This window comes from Polyodon spathula, chromosome 2 (genome assembly GCF_017654505.1).
Source record: "Polyodon spathula isolate WHYD16114869_AA chromosome 2, ASM1765450v1, whole genome shotgun sequence".
Classification (NCBI taxonomy): domain Eukaryota; kingdom Metazoa; phylum Chordata; class Actinopteri; order Acipenseriformes; family Polyodontidae; genus Polyodon; species Polyodon spathula.
Genome location: NC_054535.1, coordinates 63470463 through 63492408, shown reverse-complemented (window position 1 = coordinate 63492408; position 21946 = coordinate 63470463). Strand labels below are relative to the sequence as shown.

The following is a 21946-nucleotide window of genomic DNA, read 5'->3' as shown; positions in this document are numbered from 1 at the left end:
GCTTAATGTGTTCTGAAAAATCTGAGCACCCTGCCCTGCTTTTCAGCAGAATGTATGAAAAATGAATAAAAAAAGCAAAGTGGCAAATTCTGTGGATGTTCCTCTAAGTAAGTGGTGTGTGTGTGTGTGTGTGTGTGTGTGTGTGTGTGTGTGTGTGTTTAAACAATTGTCTTGTTTATTATGATTACCAATCTTATCCAAAATGAGGTAGTGTTGGAATTTTCCCAAAGATGACTAAAGCATTGGACCAGTAATTATTATTGTCATTTAGCAGACGGTTTTATCCAAAGCATTTTACAGAGATAAGGGGTGAACAATGCATCAACTGCTGCTACTGCTGCAGAGTCACTTACAATAGGACCTTGTTTGTTTTACATCTCATCTGAAGGACAGAGCACAAAGAGGTTAAGTGACTTGCTCAAGGTCACACATAGTGAGTCAGTGGCTGAGCTGAGATTGAACCAGGAACCTTCATATAACAAGCCTCTTTCTCCAACCACTGGACCACCAAGCCACTTTAAAGTGTACAAACTAACATGTCTTTTTTTTTTTTTTTTAAATTAAAACAGCAAAATGGTATTGTACAGTAAATGTACATTTTTGATAAATCCCATCTAGAATGTAATTTGACAATACTGGGCTTGTTTTCCATCAAACTGGTTAATGGTTTGGATGTATGGTGTGTAATTGTAGTGTTTTTTTCTATCATCTTTATTATCAGTACATTTTTAACTATGTATCCCATACATCCTGGTTTCAAGAAAGCAAGACTTTAAATACAGGACTAATCTATTTCTCTAATCACAATAGCACTTAATTAAGAAGAAGAAAAAAGTTGTTAGCCCCATTTTTGGGAGGGGGTGGCATTAGTTACACAGCCTCTGCACTTGTCCAATCTATGGATAATGTCTAAAAAATGCAACTTTCTGGGGCTTGACAGCATTTACCTTCACAGACCCCAATTTTCACTTTGGTTCAAACTATAGATGTAATACTAAGAAACTTTATTATGATACCCCTCCCCAGTTAACCGCTCTCTTGGTCCTCACCCAAATAATGAAATCGTCAGGAATCATGTTTCCCTTATGGAACAAACGCACGTATTTAGATATGATTTAGATTTTTCTTCTGTTCCCTCACTTTGCATTTAGTTAGTTGATCAATATAATCTATTAACATGTCTATTTTTTAAAGCATTCTTACTTTACAACATTTTTTCACACCTGCCTAAAACTTATGCACAGTACTGTGTGTGTGTGTGTGTGTGTGTGTGTGTATGTAATATATAATGGCAGAAAAGTATTTATTTTATATGGATTACAGATCCACTGAAAATATATAGTGCATCATATATTTTTAACATATGAAATAAATATATGGATTACAGACTTAAATATATAAAAAGGGGCCAATTTCTATATAAAATATATATATATATGTATATATATATAAGGATCATACTTTTCTACATTAAAAATATGTTTTTTTCCCCCATATGGGTTTCTTCACACTTTTATTTTTAAGTATATTGCAATTGGAACTATTGCTACACTCAAACGGCAGGGTAACCACCCCTTGTTTCAAATAAATACTGTGTTATAAAACACGTACATTGGTGTAGCCAGTTACTACGGTACTGGTAAACTCTCGGGTGTTAATGTGACAGATCACAATATCATGAAACTTGCCAAGTGCTACAGAATAACCCGTCTCCAATCCCCGTCCCCCGGCCCCCTTTCTGGCGCATGCTCAGTTGACGCGGATCCTTTGCTCGGTTTTGTCTCGGGATTGTCCGGACATTTTCGCCTCTTTGTTTTACCGAAAGTGGATTTAACTCGGATTCAGCCTCAGATCAAGCAGACTGTTATGCTCCCATACAGGTTAGTTGTACAAACTGTAATAGAAATTGACTTGAGCATTTTGCAGAGGTTAGTGGTTGTCCGGGTTATGTTCGGATCACATTGTTTTTTTGTGGCTTGTTTTCTGGTGGTATGTGCATGCTGTTGTATGTGTCTGTATAGTGGTGCTGTGTGTTTGTGTGTGTGTGTGTATTTGTGTGTGTATGTGTGTGTGTATGTATGGCGACGCCGGGCCCTGCAGTTATGGGGTCATTTTTTTTTACTCAAAAGTGCAAATTGTAGGGATCCGAGGGACTGGTGCAGACGTCGTTACTATCCTTTGAGGGGTCGTGCAGTAAGGATCTGCGCTTACAGAACCCAAAATGTTTCGGGAACCCCCATAGGTGCTGCACTAGTCGGCAAACAGATTTTTTATTTAGGCTGGGATACTTACTGAACCCTATTGAGCCCACTACCATTTAACCCTTCAGGCTTAGAAAGTTTGTGGGGAGGGGAGTTTAATGAGTAGTTAACGCCACACATGATGGGGGAGTTCAAGCTTAACGACGTGATAGGGATAGAAAGATGTATTGAGAATAAGACGCAAAACAGTTTACTTATATTTTCTGCTAAGTTTTAAGAAAGGAGGAAGCAAGTTATTTGCTTTAGCAGAACAAACTGGTTAACTTTTTACCCCAAGTATAGTTTATCAGAAACGCCGTGAAATGGAAATTAAACTGATCTCTAAGGACAAATCGAGAATATTTAAAAGCTGTGTGTGTGTGTGGTTAAGACTAGGACAATGTTGCTGTGTGTTGGCGTCGAGACTTTAGATAAAACGTTCAAAACAAATCCGTGTAATCATATTACAATATATCTATCAATCATCTTGAGTCTCTTCGACCGCGTTTCAGGTATTATTGTTTTTTTCTTCTACTTCTGTGTAACCACCAGCTGGACTACCATGTATTAAAATGTGTGCTTTCATAGTGAGTGTGACTGTGAGTAGCCCTCTGGTTTCCTGTTAAATATTCTAAATATTGTTAAATGCTTATCAAGTGTCTGAATATGCAGTAATTGAAATTTCACCTGTCAAGGTTCAAATAAATGCCTGTAGCTTTATGTCCGAAGGAGAAATTATATCAAAATAACATGTGACACCGCTATGCAGTCACTGTCACTAAACATAGACAAAAAGTGAACATGTTTAAGCTTGGAGAAGTAACACCATTTTATAAGGATGTTCTTACTCTCAAACTTCATATATATTTGCTTACTACTGTATTGGGAGCAGTGTACAGTTTTAAGGGCCTATATAATATCATACTGTTAACCAGCATTTGTGGTTGATTGGTTTGCAGTGTTTATTTTTACTGTTCTGAATTCCTGCCTCATTTTTGGCCCTATTCAGCACTTACTGTATGTGTGATGTTCCATGACATTTCGCTATTCCCTATACCCATGCTGCTTTTTCTCATTATAATTGAGATGTCCAGTACAACGTTACTGTTATGCAGGTCATAACTGCCATCTCTTGAATGCAATGACAGAGTCATTTCATTTCAGCTGATTTTTTAAAGCTCACCTTTTTGATTTGGGACACCATAATTGTTGCTTCAGTAATTATCTAGGGGAAATACCAGTTCTGTGGGTGTAAAGTGTACACATACAAGCCTGTTTATATAATACGTACTGTGTATGTCCCAGAGCGCTTTCATATCGTAAAGGCTGATCCGGTTGTGATGAAGCCTGGTTAGGATATTCAGTACCACAAGTTGTTCAATGTCATAATATTGGGATATGAATTCCTGTACATATCGCACTCTTCTTTTTATTTGTGCATGGTGGAGGCCATGGTGATCAACTATCTACTTTTCAGGATACAAATAGCTAATTTTTTTATTTACAGCTATGGTAGTCTATGTTAAGAAATGTCTTTATTTGTGGTTTAAATGCCTGTTTCTTAGGAGATATGATGTTTAGCTAATGAAGAAAAACACAATACTGACCCAGCCTCTTGTCAAAATAGTACATTTCTGTAGGTTTAAGATAAGACAGTGGAGATCTGATGTGATAAGTTTAAGGAAAACAAGTGCATTTTTTACAGAGGCACTTTTAGACTTGAGACCTCACTTTTATTTACTTTGGTGCTTTTTTTTATAAAAGGAATGGTGTATTTGTGCTAGCCTTTATTTTTGTAAAATTTTCTGACAACTTGCTCTAAATTTCCATTCAGTTTGGCTCACAAACAATCTCTTTTTGTCAGATTTATTTGTGTTCATCAGTGTTGCAAAGTGCTGTAGTCTCAGACGATAAATGTCTAATGTCTCTTCGACACTTCCCTGTACCCAGGCTGCATTTCTCAATATAGCCTAATCCAGCATAACGGTATGGCTCCTGCACTGGCCATGTTTGCTTCTAGTGCAATCCTAATCTTTTCATCTGAATTGTATCTAGAAAAAGCCAATACAAACCCACCACTGTGATAGAAGACCATGAAGCTCAGTTTATTGTGGAGGGGGACATACATACTTAGTTGCAGTTTCAGACTTTATAATTTTACATAGAGAACTGCTTGTCCCATTGTCACGAAACTTGTTAAAAACTTCTTTAGTCCATGTTATATAATGTCTCATATTAGGCTGCTTAGCTGTCTATGTGTCACACTTACAGGAAGCTTGAGTAATTTTGATGAAACTTGCTCTCAGAATCCGGGATATGTGGAGACTTCTGTTTATGTTAAACTTAAACGTGTATACAGGTGATCATATATAAAACCCAGGGCCCTAAGAAATCCTTTTTATTTATTTATTTATTTATTTTTTTTCAGATTTAATTTTTTTCCCCCATTTAAATAAATGTAATTTGGTGTTTCTGTTGTTTTAAATCAAAATGGTTTGATACAGTGATAACAATTAAGTAGCCTAACAGTTAGGGCTACGTGGTACAAAGTAAACAGGTCATTGAAATAGTCATTCACATCCATAAGGTGTGTGGTTAGTTTATTCTTGAAAACCTGTGTAAAAAGAAAAAAGCATGTAACCGATTATATTTGATACAGCTTCCAAAGTCTCTTCAGCTTTACTCTTCGAATGTTGTGCCAGTACAGCCGTCTGTACTGGAGTGTTATCTTAGCCGAAGTGTTCTTTAAGACACAGCTGACCACCAGACACAATGCAAATCCAAATATGTATTACTTGTCATGATGCACATGCATCAACAGATGAGTGAATGAATAGAATAAGAGAAAAGGAATAGGCAAGTGTATGTTAAAACTATAATAATAAAGTAACAGATAAACTAACTGTTAAACTAAATTATCACAGCATTTGTTAAATGCAGCAGCTGCTCTGGATTAATTATGAATACTTGTACAGGAGCAATATTCAAGACCTGCACAACATTATTTAACAGATTGGTGAAGCTAGTCACCAGAACGGGAAACGCCAGATTGCTTGGCGACTTTTGTCTGATTTAGTTTTTTTCAGGACCTTGAGCAATTTTTGCATCATTTTGTAGCAAGAGAAACAGCGGTTTACATACCATTTTGTAGCAAGGAGGTGCACTCATGGAAATCGGAATACAAAACAATTAAATGATATGACGGTGGTTCTGGAAAGATTTAATAAACCAATCTGTGTGCCTCAAGACACTTGCCTAAAAGAACACATTGATACAGTACTTTTTTGTTACCTGATAACTCATCATCATCAAACTTAATCTTGTGAGTGAGTTATCAGGTTACAAAACAGTACTGTATCGATGTGTTATTTTAGGCGAAGTTCCGGTTCCTTTAGGCGGAGTGTTCTCTTAGGACAGGGGTAGGCAACCTATTTGTGAAAGAGAGCCAAACTGAAATTTAGAGCAAGTGGTCTGCAAAGAGCCAATCATAAACACAATTTATGTACTTTCTGACCTGCTGCTGCATCATTTTGCTCATTTCTCCGGTTCATAGGTGGTCAAGTTTAGCTTCATGCAAGCATTCAGGCTTTCTTCTGTTAAGCTTGAGCACAAATAGTTTTTGATGTGATTCAAGTGGGAGAATGCCTGTTAACACATATAGGTGGAGCCAAACATGGTTAAGAGAGCAAAAGTGACATTCTGCATTGTGCCGTGTGTAACTGTAAGTTCATTCCAAGTTTGCTGAATGAGGTTATCTTTGCACTCCCAGTTTCTTCAGAACAGTCCATTTGTGCAGTTTTGCTAGTTCTGCACGTTGCTGAGCAAGGGTTTCCAGATTTGAATTTAGAGTGCAAAACTTTTCAATCCAAATGTCTGACTCCTTGAAGTCAGCAACTTCCAGCTCCAAATCTCAGATTGAGATGCCCGGAATCACCATCCAGTCTAGGGCTTCCACACAACATTCATGGGAACAAATCATAAACTTGAACAGTTTATGTGAAAGCCCACAAAGTGACATTAGCAGATCAGATGTAAACTCCACAAGCTGCTGCAGATCTAAATTGTTGCGAGGATCCTCTACCATGCGTGAATCTCAAAACTTTCGTAACTTCTCAAAGTGAGTAAGTCTGCCAGTCACAATATCTGAACAGATTCAGTTTGGATTTAAATGCAAAAACAGTGTTTCCTTGCCCTTGAAGTTTAACATTCAAATTGCCTGTAATGCCCACAAGATAATAACTTGAGAAATCAGTCACAGTCTGAAAGTTCAAGATGTGTAACACCTTTCATTTCTAGGAATGTCTTTAGTTCTTTTAAGCAGGCAGCAAAGCAACTTAAAACTTTGCCATAGGACATCCAACTTACATTGCTGTGCATCAAAAGTCCTGGATACTCTAGAACTCCACTTCTTCCAGCAGGGACTGGCATTGGCGATGATTGAGGGCTCGGGCAAGAATCCAATTGACAATACGCACTACCAATGCCATTACATCACAGAGTTCTACTACACAGGACAGGGCACAAAGTGCTTCCTGGTGTGTAATTATTTATTTATTTATTTATTAGCAGGTATCCTTAGCCAGGTCGACTTACAATTGTTACTGTATATCACAGTACAATGTATCGCATTATAAAATATCACATTACAAGTTATCATAGTATAAAATATCACAGCAGAATATCATAATGCAAATAAGAGCAGTTATGAAAGTACAAGATCAGATTCAGATAAGAGCAAAATAAAGAATATAGTCAATTATAAGTAAGAGCGAGAAGACTAAGTGCAGTTAAAACTCAAGTAAATATTTGGTTATATGAGTAAAGTCCAGTAAGTACATGTAGTTAGTATGATAAATGGATGGGAATGAAAACATGAACAATTACAAAAATGTGAGTATGGTTACATATAAGAGTAAAATCAAATACAATATACAGTAAGTAGTTATAATTAGTAGCAGTAGTTGAATACGGCAAGGTAAGGAGCAGTTCAGTGCAAGTACAAGCTGATGCAAGTACTGGTACAGTTGGGTGCCATATAGTCCAGTATGGTTGAGAGTTGTGATGTTTACAGATGCTGTCTGAACAGATATGTCTTGAGGAGGCGTCTGAAGGTGGTCATGGACTGAGCAGTCCTGATATTCTTCAGTGGTCATTTCACCACTGAGGGGCAAGGGTGGAGAAAGAGCAGGCTCTGGAGGCGGGGGAGCAGAGGGGGTGTAGAAATGATAATCTGGACATAGGAGGGAGCAGCGATAGGCGAGTACAACAGTTTTGAATTGGATGCGATAGGTAGCCAGTGCAGAAAGCGGACCAGCAGCGTATTGTTGGAGAAACGAGGAAGGGAAGAGACAAGGCAAGCAGCAGAGTTTTGGATGAGCTAGAGTGGACAGGTAGCAGAGGCAGGAAGGCCGGCCAGGAGTGAGTTGCAGTAGTCAAGACGGGACAGTACCAGGGCCTAAACTAGGAGCTGTGTGGAGTAGGTGAGGAAGGGGCGAATTTTGTGAAAATTACATACAGTGAAAGCTTAAAATGGGACAATTCTATTTTTCTGACAAAAGAGCAACAAATCCCTATTTCCCCGTCATGCTGGGTGCACCGTCACTACACACTGAAACAAGCTTCTCTAACTGCATCAGCTTCTGTGTTTTTTTTTATTTTCTTCCCATTAAAAAAAAACGGTTTGCATATGTGTGAGTGCTATAAACCACACATTGAAAATTCGATCTTTTGATTCGTATAATGCATATTATGTAAACAAAAGTTGTTAATATATCCGCAACAACATTGTTATTCATTACGCACAATTGGAGCAGGGTATAGTATCCAAAGCAGTGGGCTCGTCCCCCTGTGGTTGTAGTAATAAAATATTTACTGAATACCTAGTGTACAAGACAGTGAAAGAGAAGTGCTATGGTAGAATATGTTTGAAACATACAAAATGTACAACTCAAATAATTTAAATTTTGAAAACCTGATCACTGTCCGCCCCCCTGCTCCAGTTTGTGTTATCGAAAGACAAACCTTTAATTTCTTCATTTGCCATCCTGACAACAAAGAGCTGTATAGCGTAAGCTGTATTTAAAGAAATGTCTTGAAACCCCTCTGCTGTTTGGGATTTTTTTGTTAAATGCCCAGACAACCAAAAAAAAAAAGTTGAATGCAAACTGTGCAAGCGACTCGTATCATGGAGGTATAACCAATCTCTGGAGTCACTTGACAAGCGTAAGTTCATATTATTATTAGTATTTTTAGTATTAGTAAAATGTGACTGATAACCTGCTTGGAACAGTGACTGTTAAATAAAGCTTTGTCCGCTGCAGCTGGTGCAATGCAAGCTTACCGTATAGATCACAAGCTAGGCTTAATTATGTTTAAATAAACAATGTGATGTAACATATTTTTAAACTATATGTGAATGTTTTATTCCATTATATGGCTTAACTCAAATATTTATAGCTATGGTGACGTCACCAATAAATTATCTAAATGAGTACCATTGAATGTTGGAACCTGCCTTTGGTAATGTTTTTCGAACCTTCGAAGGTCAAAATGTACCGTTTGTTACAGCCCTAGTTGTGCAACGTCACAGATATCCACAAACTAAAAATATGTAGGAGAACTTTTTTCTTTTTTATTTGCTGCATGTCAGCCTGATCTGCCATTTTACAGCTCGATCGTGAACTTCACTTCCCACTTCAGGAGCAAGTTGGTTGATATCATATACCACTGCTTAAAATACAAAACACTAAACACTTGCTAAAACACTAAAGTGATACGGAAACATTGACTTAATGTCCTGATCTGACAACGTGTAGCACAGACAGATCTTATTTTTCAGTAAAAACAAGTTTAAATTGCAGTGAGTTTGTTCTGCTATTTACGATATCACCACAGCAACATTCTTCATATTCTCATTAAAACAATCTAAGTGCTAAATTTAGTGAATGGCAGTTTTCTTTTTTACTGCAATCAAGTAAGCTGCAGTACAATTCTCTAAAATGTTTTATTTATTTTTTCTTCTCAGCAGCACATTTCCTAATTACCTCCCAAGTACTTAATGCGTTCTCATTTCACCTTTCTTAAAATGGTCAATTTGAGAAACAGACTTTGTATTCCTGCAACAGCTGACTCTGCTTTAGTACAAAACTCGTGCTACTGTTTTGCATTATAATAATGTCTTAAATTACCATGCCTACTTCTTTGGCTGAAGAGATACTGTCAGCTCATCATCTAACTAGGGAATCTGTTGCACAATTAAATCGTCCGTAAACTCCTGACAGTAAACAATGTAACTGAATCTATTATATCTGAGATGGTTGCGACTGTTAAAGAATAAGCAACAGATGGAAAAAATCTGTTTGTGTTGACTAAGAACTTTATTTAGGCATTCTACAACTTGTCTAGCGAAAGATAACGTTGGTTTATTGGAGTTCACAAAGATAACTTTTTTCAGCTTGGTTCGGTAACCTATTCACTTCCTTTTTTTGTTTAATTGGAGCTTTTTTTCTGCATTGCAGCTCTTCATTAAAATTATTTTTTTCTTTTAAGTTTCCACCGCGTTTTGTTAATGGCATGCGTACAACATGCATGCCTTAAGTTATTTTTTTGTTTTTCGCTGTTCATGTACTAAATTTCTTGAATGTAAGGGTTCATTTTAAGCTACATTTCTACACAACAGTACTCACTCAAGTTTGGTCACCATCACATTTGTTGCATGAAACTGGGGTATTCTGCTGCACAGTATTTATTTGAACATTATTGTACTAGATATCCAAGTTTACAGTCAGATATTTCACATCATATACAAAGTAGTGGTAAGTGGAGAAAAATTAATTGAAATTGAAAGCAACAGCAGGAAGAAAAATAAGCCAGTAATTTCAGAGACTTAACATTTATTTATCAGCCTCTGGATATACTCTCCAGCTACAGACCAATCCACCTTAGCCTGGACTTGCTGGTTCGTCTTTGCCTGTGTCGAGATGCATCTCATATTGTTACAGTCTGCAGCACTAGCAGCCAGAGAGCAACACATCAAACAGCTGGTTTGTATCAAAAACGATCGGGAATGACAGATGTCCCTGGCAGTCGACTGTCTCGCTCTTAGTGCATGCAAGAACTTGCAAAATGGATAACGTTGGTGCATTATATTATTCCTAAGGCTACGATGTTGGCATGCTCATTTTTAGTACATTTCATGGGCAAGGTGCAGCAAAAACACAACAATTCACGGAAAGTTCACCAAATGTAGTTTTAGCTTTTAAATAGTACACCAAAACCAGTAATATAAAGACTATTGCTTTTGACCAGTTTAAATGTCACTTATGTACAAAACTTAGAGTCCGTACTTCAGACTCCATCATAATTTCTGGTTGGAGTCGAGGGTCTGACCCTGTGCGAAAAGTTGGAAGTACATAATGTACAAGCTTGTGCATCTTTTTTGGAAAGGCGTACAGTCTTAACAGAGCAAGCCTTTCATTTGTCATACTAAAATTCCTAAAATATCTTTCACTGTCACGTACCCACATATCTGAATAATGTTTGAAATTCTCCCTTTTGCCTTCTCTGTTGGTTGAGAGGACAGATGTAAGAGAGGTTTCTTAATTTTTTTTTTTATCTTGTACAATATCAATAAATGTATCCAATTTTGCGCAGTAAAAGAGCTGCGACACGATGCGTCTCTTACAGCAAATAACAGCTTTTAGCTATCTGCATCTGATGTAACGCATTCATCTGCAACCGACTACTGTATGAACCAGGCTTTAATAGTTTTCTACGATTCAGAAGCAAACAGCATGCTGTACAGAAAGTCTCTAAGTTGGTAGACAGCTGTTCTCCAATGCATTTGTTCTTCTGTCTTTACAGAAAACAGCTCTCACATTTCTTTTAGCATTTTAGCTGTTGTCGATTTACATGCTTGCTTCTATCTCATTCTCTGAACTACATAGCTACACGTAAATGCTGTGTGCATACAAAACCAAACAATTTACAAATACTCACAGGTTTGTGTTTTCAGCGCAAGACATACTGCATTTTGTATAGGAATCACCTAATCAAAAATGTTTTACATCCATTTTTCAAATTCATGATTTCCGTTACCTCTGACAAACCCATAGCCTTAATTTTGGCTGATTGGAAATGCTAAACTCTTAGACAGCATTCATTTGAGAGTAAAGGTGGAAGAGTTTAAACGGTAAACTAGCTAAAAACATATTTTCTTTTTTACATTTTAATAATGCGTATACCTGCTCTTTCCCATCCTCAATAAATAAAAATCTAAACATTTCCATTGTTATTTTTACTTCCTATGCAACTTAGGCACAACCCCTCCTCCAGTCTATCGCGTAATTTATCTTTAGCCAGTCAAGCGTAATACATATAAATGTCGTTCAAGTCGGTAGAGATAGAATTAGAAGCCAGTACAAAATATAAATTAAAAAAATGAAAAAGTCCTGTCTGGACCTATTCTGAAAAAGTTGAGGACAGTAGTGTAAAGTGCCCAGTTTGTTCAGTCTTGCTAAGTTATCACGGAGGTTCCACGGGTGTAATGCTCAGTGATCTCCAGTTGAAACATCCTCGCTACCAGCTAGAAGCGGGTGTTCTCAAACTTATTTTGCGGGCCCACCTTTGGAAAGGTTTCAGGCTGTCACAAGCATTCTTCTGTATTTGTAATCTCTTGTGAGATTTAAAACGAGGAGTATCCAATAGAAATGAAGAATTTGCTGCCACTCGATAGTTGAGTGGGTTTAAAATATTTAGAACGAATCAATAATAGTTAAGTTAGGAAGGAGGAACATTGCCCAGCTGCACAGGGAAAAGTGGTTTTGTTTTAGTTTTTTTTTGGACTGTAGTACATGGGAAGGGGGTGAAATTCATGTGAATTGATTAACCATTGCCAGTGTTTGCATTTTTGTATTGGGTGTTTTATCGGTTAAAATCGAAAATCGGAAGCCGTAATCTTAAGGTTATGCCAGTATTTTTTGTGGTCATGTGATCCCCCCTACAATAACCTAGACCCCCTTTTTGGTCGGGACCCCCAGTTTGAGAAATGCTGAGCTAGATGAAGACTTGGCCCAAGCGTGCCTGCCCAGGATAACACAATTTGCCCGCCATTGCTTTTGTGATCCTTTTAAGGGCAGATAAAATATCTGATCTAGTAGCACAGATGATTACGATAGACTGTTTACCAGTCTGAGTTGTGGAAGGACAAGAAATTCTGTCTTATATTGAACCTGACTACAAACTTCCTTCCCGCCCCTCTGTGATGTGTAGAATACATTGACTGCAACCCCTGCGGACGCACCGCCACCATGCAACCCCTGCGTGCGCATGCCACCCCTGAGGACACACCACTACCATGCAACCCCTGCATGCGCACACCACCATGCCATCCCTGCAGACACACCGCCACCATGCAACCCCTGCACATGCGTACACCGCCACCATGCAACCCCTGCATGCGCACACTGCCACCATGCAACCCCTGCATGCGCACACCGCCACCATGCAGCCCCTGCAGACACACCGCCACCACGCAACCCCTGCACATGCGCACACCGCCACTATGCAACCCCTGCACATGCGCACACCGCCACTATGCAACCCCTGCACATGCGCACACCGCCACCATGCAACCCCTGCAAATGCGTAAACCGCCACCATGCAATCCCTGCATGCGGACACCGCCACCATGCAACCCCTGTATACGCACACCGCCACCATGCAACCCCTGGGGACACACCGCCACCATGCACCCCCTGCACATGCCACCATGCACACCGCCACCATGCAACCCCTGCACATGTACACCGCCAAAATGCAACCCCTGCACATGCGCACTGCCACCATGCAACCCATGCACATGCGCACCGCCACCATGCAACCCCTGCACATGCACACACCCTCTACACTATCCTGATTCTCTCGCCTCCCCCCAGGATTGCTACAATATAGTTAGGCCTAGAGGTTTATCAGACTTCAAAATTAATACAATGGCAAAGTTTAATATATTTTATTCATCTATCGCACGTAAAAATAAAAATACAATAAAAGCCTATATCAGCACTTTCACTTATGGGTTTTACGAGATCAGTGCCCTTCAACAACTTAACATAAATACTGTTGTATTGGTAAAATAATCCTTATCTATTCCCGATAGTTTAAACTGTAGGCTACAGATAATGTTTAAACAGTTAGACTATGCAAATATAACGCCTAAATTCCAGTTCAGGCACTGACAATTTGGCCTACCTAAATTTCCTACTGTAGTTCAATTGGCAAAGCAATTTGTCACTCTTCCCAAATTAACTGCTGTGTCAGTGTGCTGGCAAAGTAAGTTGCTGCTGTGTGTGAAGAGCTTTGGCATCCTGTGGGGTGAAAGGTGTTATATAAAAATCCAAGTTATTGGTATTCATTTAAATATAGGTTTTTAAACCAGGGGTACGGTAATTTGGGGAGTTAAGTGTTTGAAGACCCTGGGTCAATCACCCTCAAAAGGGTGAGAAAGGGCAATCTGTCTTATATGGTAAAGGGGGTTCTAGACTACCCAGGGTCTTTCAAATGTGGTACCCTGGCAGCATAAGCAGCTCTCGAATAGCTCCTGGAGTTTCAGAACCCTCCATTTGTTAAAAAAAAAAAAAAAAAAAAAAAAAAATGGACATTTCATTATTTCAGTGCACACTTTGGGATGCTGGTAGAGGGCACCGCAAGTTTCTTGTTTTTTTTTTTTATTTATTGAATTTATTTTTATTTAGCACATTCTTATCTCAAACTCAGCTGTGCGTAAATACAAAATGCATTTAATTGTTTATAACTGGGCTTGCTACTCTCTACCTGCCTTTAAACTGTAATTAACATTGTTAAATCAACTCAGTTTCTTCATACATCATAGATATCTGACAATGATGAAATGAGCTGAAACACGTTTCTAGCTATGCATTCCTTGAACAAAACTGATCGCTTTACACTCATTGTAAGGAAGACGTAGTCACTACACTACACACCGCTTGTTTCATAAAATACATACATTCTGCCTGGGGAAGCACATAACAAATGCAGAATTAGCAAGAAACAATAGAGGGCTTCATTAAGTGTTTGAGTTAAAAAGGGCGCAATGTAAATCTGGTGAAATGGAGCAATGAATCTGCTAGCAGGGGTCTCCAATCCCTCCTGGTTTTTGTTCCAACTGTACCCTAAATTACTTAATTAAAAACATGCACACTAGGAGCCTGAAAATCGCTACAGAGCACATGTAGTACATGCAGATAATTAGGGTCCTGCGTTTTACACGACCAGTTTTTCTCAATTGCAATTCAACTGCTATTCCCTAGATGTCCCTGCAGCCACTCCAGTTATAGTAATCAAATTCACAATTAAGAAATCAACACATTACGCTTTGACTAATTAGAAAAATAAAAGCTAATTATGATGTTTATAAATGGTAATTGAATAAATTGATGTGTTAAAAGAAAAATTGATGGGCTCCCGAGTGGCATATCTGCACGAGTGCAGGATGCGCCCTGTAGCCTGGACATCGCTGGTTCGAGTGACCAGTGACCCCTGTAGTCTGGCCGTGCGCCTCCGGGCTTGCCTGTTAGCTGCCCGGGAGCTGCGTTGTCCTCCGATGGTGTAGCTCCTGGGTGGCTGCTTGGTGAATCCGCAGTGTGTAAAGAAGCGGTCGGCTGACGGCACATGCTTCAGAGGACAGCATGTGTTTGTCTTCGCCGCTCCCGAGTCAGCGCAGGAGTGGAAACGGTGAGCTGAGCCTAAATAATAATTGGGCATTTCAAATTGGTAGAAAACAACAAACAAATAATTAGCAACGACTAAAAAAAAAAAAAAAAAAAGAAATTGAGAGACCTAAACATGGAGTCAAAGACATTGCAATCAAAAAGCATTTAATTGAGCGAACGCATGCAACAATATCCACCTGGTGTTCTGTACACCAATGGGTATAATTTATTTTGCACAACTTGCAATTTATCTATGGATCACAGTCAACAGTAGACCAACATTTATCATCAGAAAATGAAAGGCTGAAATTGACAGCAATGAGACGGTGTCCTCCAGTAAAATACGCAAGGGGAAAGAAAATTATGAATGCCAATGAGATGTTATTTTTGTTTGTGATAATATCCCCCTGGAAAAATTGATAATCCCAAACTAAGTGCATTTCTGAACAAACATGTAACAAATGCTGGAGCAATTCCTACAGCGGGTCCACTGAGAAGGGAATATCTATCCCAAATTGCTGAACTGCACAAGATGAAAATTGTACAACTGGTAAAGATGTCTGACAGTGTATCTGTAGTTACTGACAAGTCTACAAATGCAAAAGATCAGTATGTTTTGAAAATTTTGTTTGTTCTCCAAGGACTGTCGAATACCTAAAAGTAATATCAGCTGATACAGTTAATCTGCGCTCTGTGAATTACTCATCAGTGGCACAGGGCGTTGAGAAATGTTTAAATGCATTTGAAGTACATTTTAATAATGTGACTGGATTTGTCTCTGATAATTTCAGTTACATGATCAAGGCACATAATGACATTCTTTGAGATTTACTGCCAAATTCAGTACATTTGACAGCCCACATAATAGCCCTTGCCAGCAATATTTGGGCAAATAATTTTCCGAAAGCAGACAAGCTGGTTGCAACTGTTAAAAAAAAAAATTGCTTTAACATTGCCCAAGCAGAAAATGTTTTAAAGACCACTTGACAGAAGCAATCCAACAAGAAGGCTGTACTTTACCCATAAAGTTGCTACCTGAGCCATGCATAACATGAAGGGACACTTGGTATTCTGCTGCTGATTACACTATGTAACACAATTTTTGTTCCTGAGTAGTAAGTGTTATTTCCTAATTGCTTATGCCTCAAAAGTATAGAAAATGGCTATTATTCCCCACAAACTTTGCTTTTGTGACCAGGACAGTGATATTTCAAAATATCACTATTTCCAGTGGGAAAACGGGCAAATGTGTGTCTTTTCGTTCACATAAAGTCAGAAAAAAACAACATATGAATCCAAATTAACATGTATTTATACTAAAGTAATACAAAAATGACTACAAAAGATTTAGAAGCGAGTAGTTTTTCGAGATTTACGATTATACTGTAAATTTACTGCAAAATCCCAGGGTGATTTATTTATTTTTTTTTCTGTTCAAGGTTCCTTTCTCACTTTAGGTTGACCTTTGCAAGGTCACAGGTCGAAGGGGACATTTTTTTTTAAATATATAAATATAGTCGTTGCCAATTATTTTTGTTATTTTCTCCCAATTTGAAATGCCCAATTATTACTCAGGAGTGGCGAAGATGGACACACACTGTCCTCCCAAGTGTGAACCGTCAGCCGACCGCTTCTTTACACTGAATTTTACTGAATTCACGAAGCAGCCACCCAGGCAGCTCCTGGGCATCTAACGGGCAAGCCCACGGGCACCTGGCCCGACTAAAGGGGTCTTACAGTCGATCTTACAGCACAAAAATAAGGTTTTTGTAATAATTATGTTAAATATTCTTCGTAGAGCTGGTGGTCAAACATTACTGGGCTCCTACTGTTGACAGACGATATAATAGTATTGTTGCATTAATTTTAATATGTTTATTGCTGTGTGACTGAGGGTTTCTGAAAGGATATGTGTGTTTCTGTACTCATGATTTCCATTACATGAGAGTAGATTTTAAAACTTCATGCTGATTTGAACTCTGCTCTTGCCAAGATAAGCATACTGAGTCGTAGCTTTACAGTAAACTAATGTGATCCATCTGTGTCTCCATCCATTTGTGTTTCCTTCCATCTGATGATGCAGATATCCTTCTGCCTGATGTTGATTGCTAAAGTGTAATGCTGGCTCCCCAGCGTAACAGCCGTCTGGATTGAGCTAAGGAAGGTACATCTCTGGAATCTTCAAGTGGGCATCTTCCGTCCTCAGTGTTTCGTCGACTAGCCCATGACACCTCAAGAGGGCTCGATGGTGATTCTGGCATCCCAACATCACTTCTCTCCGCCCCTCCACTCAACTCAACCCAGCTTACTTACCCGTACATAAGCGTTTCTTTCTTTCTGTTGTGCTTGAGATCCCCAACCAGAATCTTTCAGTCTCAACTACAGCCAATTGCTGCTCTCTGCTGCTTCAGATAAGTTCTTCACTGTGCTATGCAACTCTTGGCCACTGAACCCGACGTCTCTGAGAAACCAGGTTGTAGAGTGTGCCACAAATCCTCAGCATCCTCGCTGTTCTGCTTCAGCAGCTAGTTGAGCATACCTCAGTTTCTTCCTCTTACACACCTCATCTACAGCATCCTCCCATGGCACTGTTAACTACTAGGTGAACAAGGCGTGCTGATCCAGACCACAAGACAATGTCTGGTCGAAGGTTACTGGTGGCAAACTCAGGTGAAAAAAGTAAGCCATTGACCAACATCTGCCAGCATTTTCAGTCTCTAGCAGCTTCCCTTTGTCCTGGCTTATTTTTAACACCTTTTCTTAACACTTTACAGCCTGTCAAAATGTGCTTTGATGTTGCAGGTGATGAACACAAAGGATATGAGGGAACCTCTCCTAGATGTTTAGGTTCTGTGGTGATGGGAGAACATCATATGTTGACCTGATAAGGAAACTGATCCTGCTCTGTTCCATTGTCCATAGGTCTTGCCAGCCGATTATTCCACATGCTCCCATTTCATCCATTCTCCCTGCTTGGCCCTATACACCTCATCCTCTCCTTCTGCTTTTGCACCTCATTGACTACCAGCTTCTTCCCTTGAGCTGGGGCTGCCTTGCTGCCCACTTTCTTACAATTTTCAACACAGTTGCTGCCTGCCATATGCATTTGTTGTGCGACTCTTCTAATATAATTTCCAGTTGGACCATGGCGCACTTAAACTCCTTGATTAGAGTGGAGACTGGTAGCTGCAGTATTCCTTTACCATAACGTCCCACTCTGTTGAGGCAGCGCGGATCTCCTAACCATTTCCTGACGCATGAACTGGTTAAAGCTTCCAGCTTCTCTGCAGTTGTCAAAGAAGCCTTGTACACAGTCAGTGGCCACAGCAGCCTCTGCGTTAGACCAAACAAAGCACCAGAGTTTCAGTTTGCCCTGTAAAGCGCTGCTGTCTATTCTGTTCAACCTTTCCACTGCTTGTTGTTTAACTTCTTCCACACTAACCGTGTCCTTTAGATCCCCATCGTACCATCTCCCACGACTTTTCACTGGCTTCTCGGACACTGTTGGCATTGCCTCATCATTAATGTACTACCTTTTATCTACTACTTTACCTTTTAATTATAGAGATACTCCTTGATTTAGCGGGCTTGAGTGGTATTCATGCCCATTCAATGTTACTGATTAATTTGCCCAATAACCGATTAGTGCAGGCTACTGTGGTAGTCGTGGTTGTCAAGTCATCCATGTATGCTCGATTTGGTGGTAGTTGCAAGCAGGAGAGCGCTTTCCTCCTGATACCCATTTTAATGCTGTAATAATTACTCTATTGCCATGGTAAAAGAAACACCTTGCCATTATTCCAACTTCCAGGCATTGCCATGTAGTGATGAATTCTGAAGTTGAAAAACAAAATAGCAAATCTCCAAAGTAGGCATTCATAAATTTGTTATCATTGCTACAATGAAAATTAAATTCTGCCCAAATAAGTTAATGTGGCACTGAACCATATGCATTAGCCAAATCCAGGAATGTCACATGGAACTCCTTTCTCTCCTTTTTAGCTGATTGAATTTGTTGCCAGACCACGCTGTGTTCTAAGCATCTTGGGAAACCCACACAATTTTCTCAGAGGCTCTTTTCCATTTAACTCCAGGCTTGTGCCCATTGAGGTTCTTTTCTCTCTTACACTGGTTCGTCTGACCGGATTCGCAAGGATCAGTAGGTTCACTAGTAGTATCCATGCAAGTTCTCCTTAAGTATATGACAGGGGCGCTTCCTCTCGCTAGATTTCATTTGACTGACTTTGTAAGGGGTACTAATCAATGTGAGGCTCGGTGTATATTTTTGCTTTCAGGTTTAGACTTGCACTCCCCCCCCCCCCCCATTTGTATGTGTGAGACTTAAAGTTTAAAGTTTTCAGGGTCTTGTGCGACTCCCTAGAAATCTGTGGCAGTTTTTCTAGCTATAGAACGTCAACAAAAAGTACTTCAGGCAGGCAAGGTATAACGGTAAAAATTGTTGTCACTTGCACAAATCTTGTTGTCCTGGGCATATGGCAATATGAATTATACACCCCTGCTGTATGATACTATTGCTTTCGCTTACTTTCATTTTTTTCTGTCACAACATATATAGTAACTCGACAGTACTTGCATACTTAAATTGTACCACCTTTCCTTTGCTGTCTTCCACAACAAAATCCTTATGGTCACAGTCATGTTCTTCTGTTTTTTTTGTGTGTGTTTAGGCATTTTTTTTTAAATTGCCACAATTTGCAATTCTGTTTTAAATTCCACTAGTGTGTAAATACTACCTAGTACTGCAATATAGCTTTAAATCTTGCGAGCAAGATTGTGTTATTTTAAATCTCGCAAGCGTATTACAATCCTCCAATATAGAAATATAGGAATTGACTGCCACTCAGTAGTTGGGGTAAGTTTAAAGTATTCAAAACAAATCAGTGATACACACAAGTCACGAGGAAAGGGGTCAAGTCATCATGAATTGAGTAACCATTTCTAGTGTTTTTCTGGTGTTTATTGGATATACACAGATTTTCTTTTATTTTTGTATGGTGGGTGTTATTGGTTAAAAGTGAAAATCAGAAGCCCTAATTATAATACAACACTGGTGTCTGCAATTACTGTAATGTATTTAACTTTTTATACCATATTCTTATTAACCTAATGGAGTTTTTTTGTCATGCACTGTCCCTTGGTTGTTAAGATCCAACGCAGTCTCCACCCTGATGTTAGACTGCAGTCCAGGGCTTTATAGGAATGATCACTATTGGCCAAAGAGAACAGGATTTTGAGATTTTTAAGAAAAAAAAATCAGCGAAATTGACTGATCTGCAGCGGTGATTCGCTACTAGCCTTGCAGAAGAAATTCTGATCTCATGTGATCTTGTTTAGCCAATAACGGCGATTAATTTATCCAAGCCTTTTTCATAATTGTACTTATTTGCATATATAATGACCTGCTTCATGCTGATGCTTGCATTGAATCCCACCACACTTCTCTGTGCACTATGTAGTATTTTTGCGCTGCTCTAGTGACACTTAGCAGCAGTAGTAGCACTGAAAACAAATTCACAACTAATCTTTTTTTTTTTTTTTTTTTTTTTTTACTATTACTAGGGAGTTTTTTTTTTTTTTTTTTTTACTATACTAGGAGGTAGGAGGTAATTCTGTGTGTTTTTCCCACGATCACGATGGATTATTTAATAGCATATATTCTCCTCAGATTAACATAAACTAAACTGAGAAATCTCTTTCCCACGTGTAACATACAAAATGCCATGTGTGTTCTCCCATCACCACAGAACCTAAACCTCTGGGTGGGTGAAGATCCCTCATGTCCTTTGTGTTCATCATTTGACAGGATGTAAGGTGGGTCTTAGCCAAGGACGGTTTACTTGGTGCCATGACCAGGTGCTGCGATGTTTGGCCTTAGCGTTGAAAGATAAGTGTAACCTGATCAATAAGTTGCCACCAGTTCCATCAAAGCATTACACACAAAAGACAATATTCCTCCGTCCAGGAGAACAACCACCAAGAAAAGGTGTTAAAACCAAGTGTCGCCCAGAACAACTGGAAGCTGCTAGAGACTGAAAGATGCTGGCAGATGTTGGCCAACAGCTTATTTTTCCACCTGAGATTGCCACCACTAACCTATGACCAGACATTGTCTTGTGGTCTCGATCAGCACGCCTTGTTCATCTGGTAGTGTTAACAGTGCCATGGGAAGATGCTGTGAATGAGGCGTATGAGAGGAAGAAACTTCAGTATGCTCAACTAGCTGCTGAAGCGGAACAGCGAGGATGGAGAGTCAGAGTTTACCCAGTGGAGGTGGGTTGTCAAGGATTTGTGGCACACTCTACAACCCGGTTTCACAGAGACGTCGGGTTCAGTGGTCAAGAGTTGTGTCACACAGTGAAGAACTTATCTGAAGCAGCAGAAAGGAGCAGCAACTGGCTGTGGTTGAGACGGAAAGATTCTGGATGGGGATCTCAAGCACAATAGAAAGAAAGCAATGCTGATGTACAGGTAAATAAGCTGGGCTGAGATGATTGGGGGATGGAGGGGGGTGATGCTGGGACGCCTGAATCACTGTTAAGCCCTGTTGAGGTGTCATGGGCTAGTCGACGAAACGCAGAGAATGGAAGGTGCCCACTTGAAGACCCCAGAGATGTACCCTACTTAGCTCAATCTGTTGTCATGCTGATGCGCTGGAGAGACTGCACTGCGTTGATCCCTGGAGCCAGCATCGCAGCCGTTGTGTGTGCTGATCCCTGGAGCCAGCATTACACTTCAGCAATCAACACCAGACAGGCGGCTACATCATCAGATGGAAAACAGTGCAAATGGATGGAGATGCAGATGGATCACATTAGCTTACTGCAAGCTACGTCTTAGTTGGTGCTTATCTTGGCGAGAGCCAAGTTCAAATCAGCCTGAAGTTCAACATCTACTCTCATGTAATGGAAATCTGTGTTACATTTATGCCCTGCATTTGTATTCGATCAAATTGTTAGC

General features: G+C 39.5%; 1 protein-coding gene across 1 annotated transcript in view; it reads left to right on the top strand.

Moving 5' to 3' along the window:
* The first annotated feature begins 1786 nt into the window (after positions 1-1786).
* The window catches only part of LOC121299039 (polycomb group RING finger protein 3), a 91300-nt gene continuing 71140 nt past the window's right edge, over positions 1787-21946 (top strand). The window contains exon 1 of the mRNA XM_041226520.1: positions 1787-1880. The gene's annotated coding sequence lies outside the window, so the exon portion shown is untranslated. The remainder of the gene's footprint in view (positions 1881-21946) is intronic.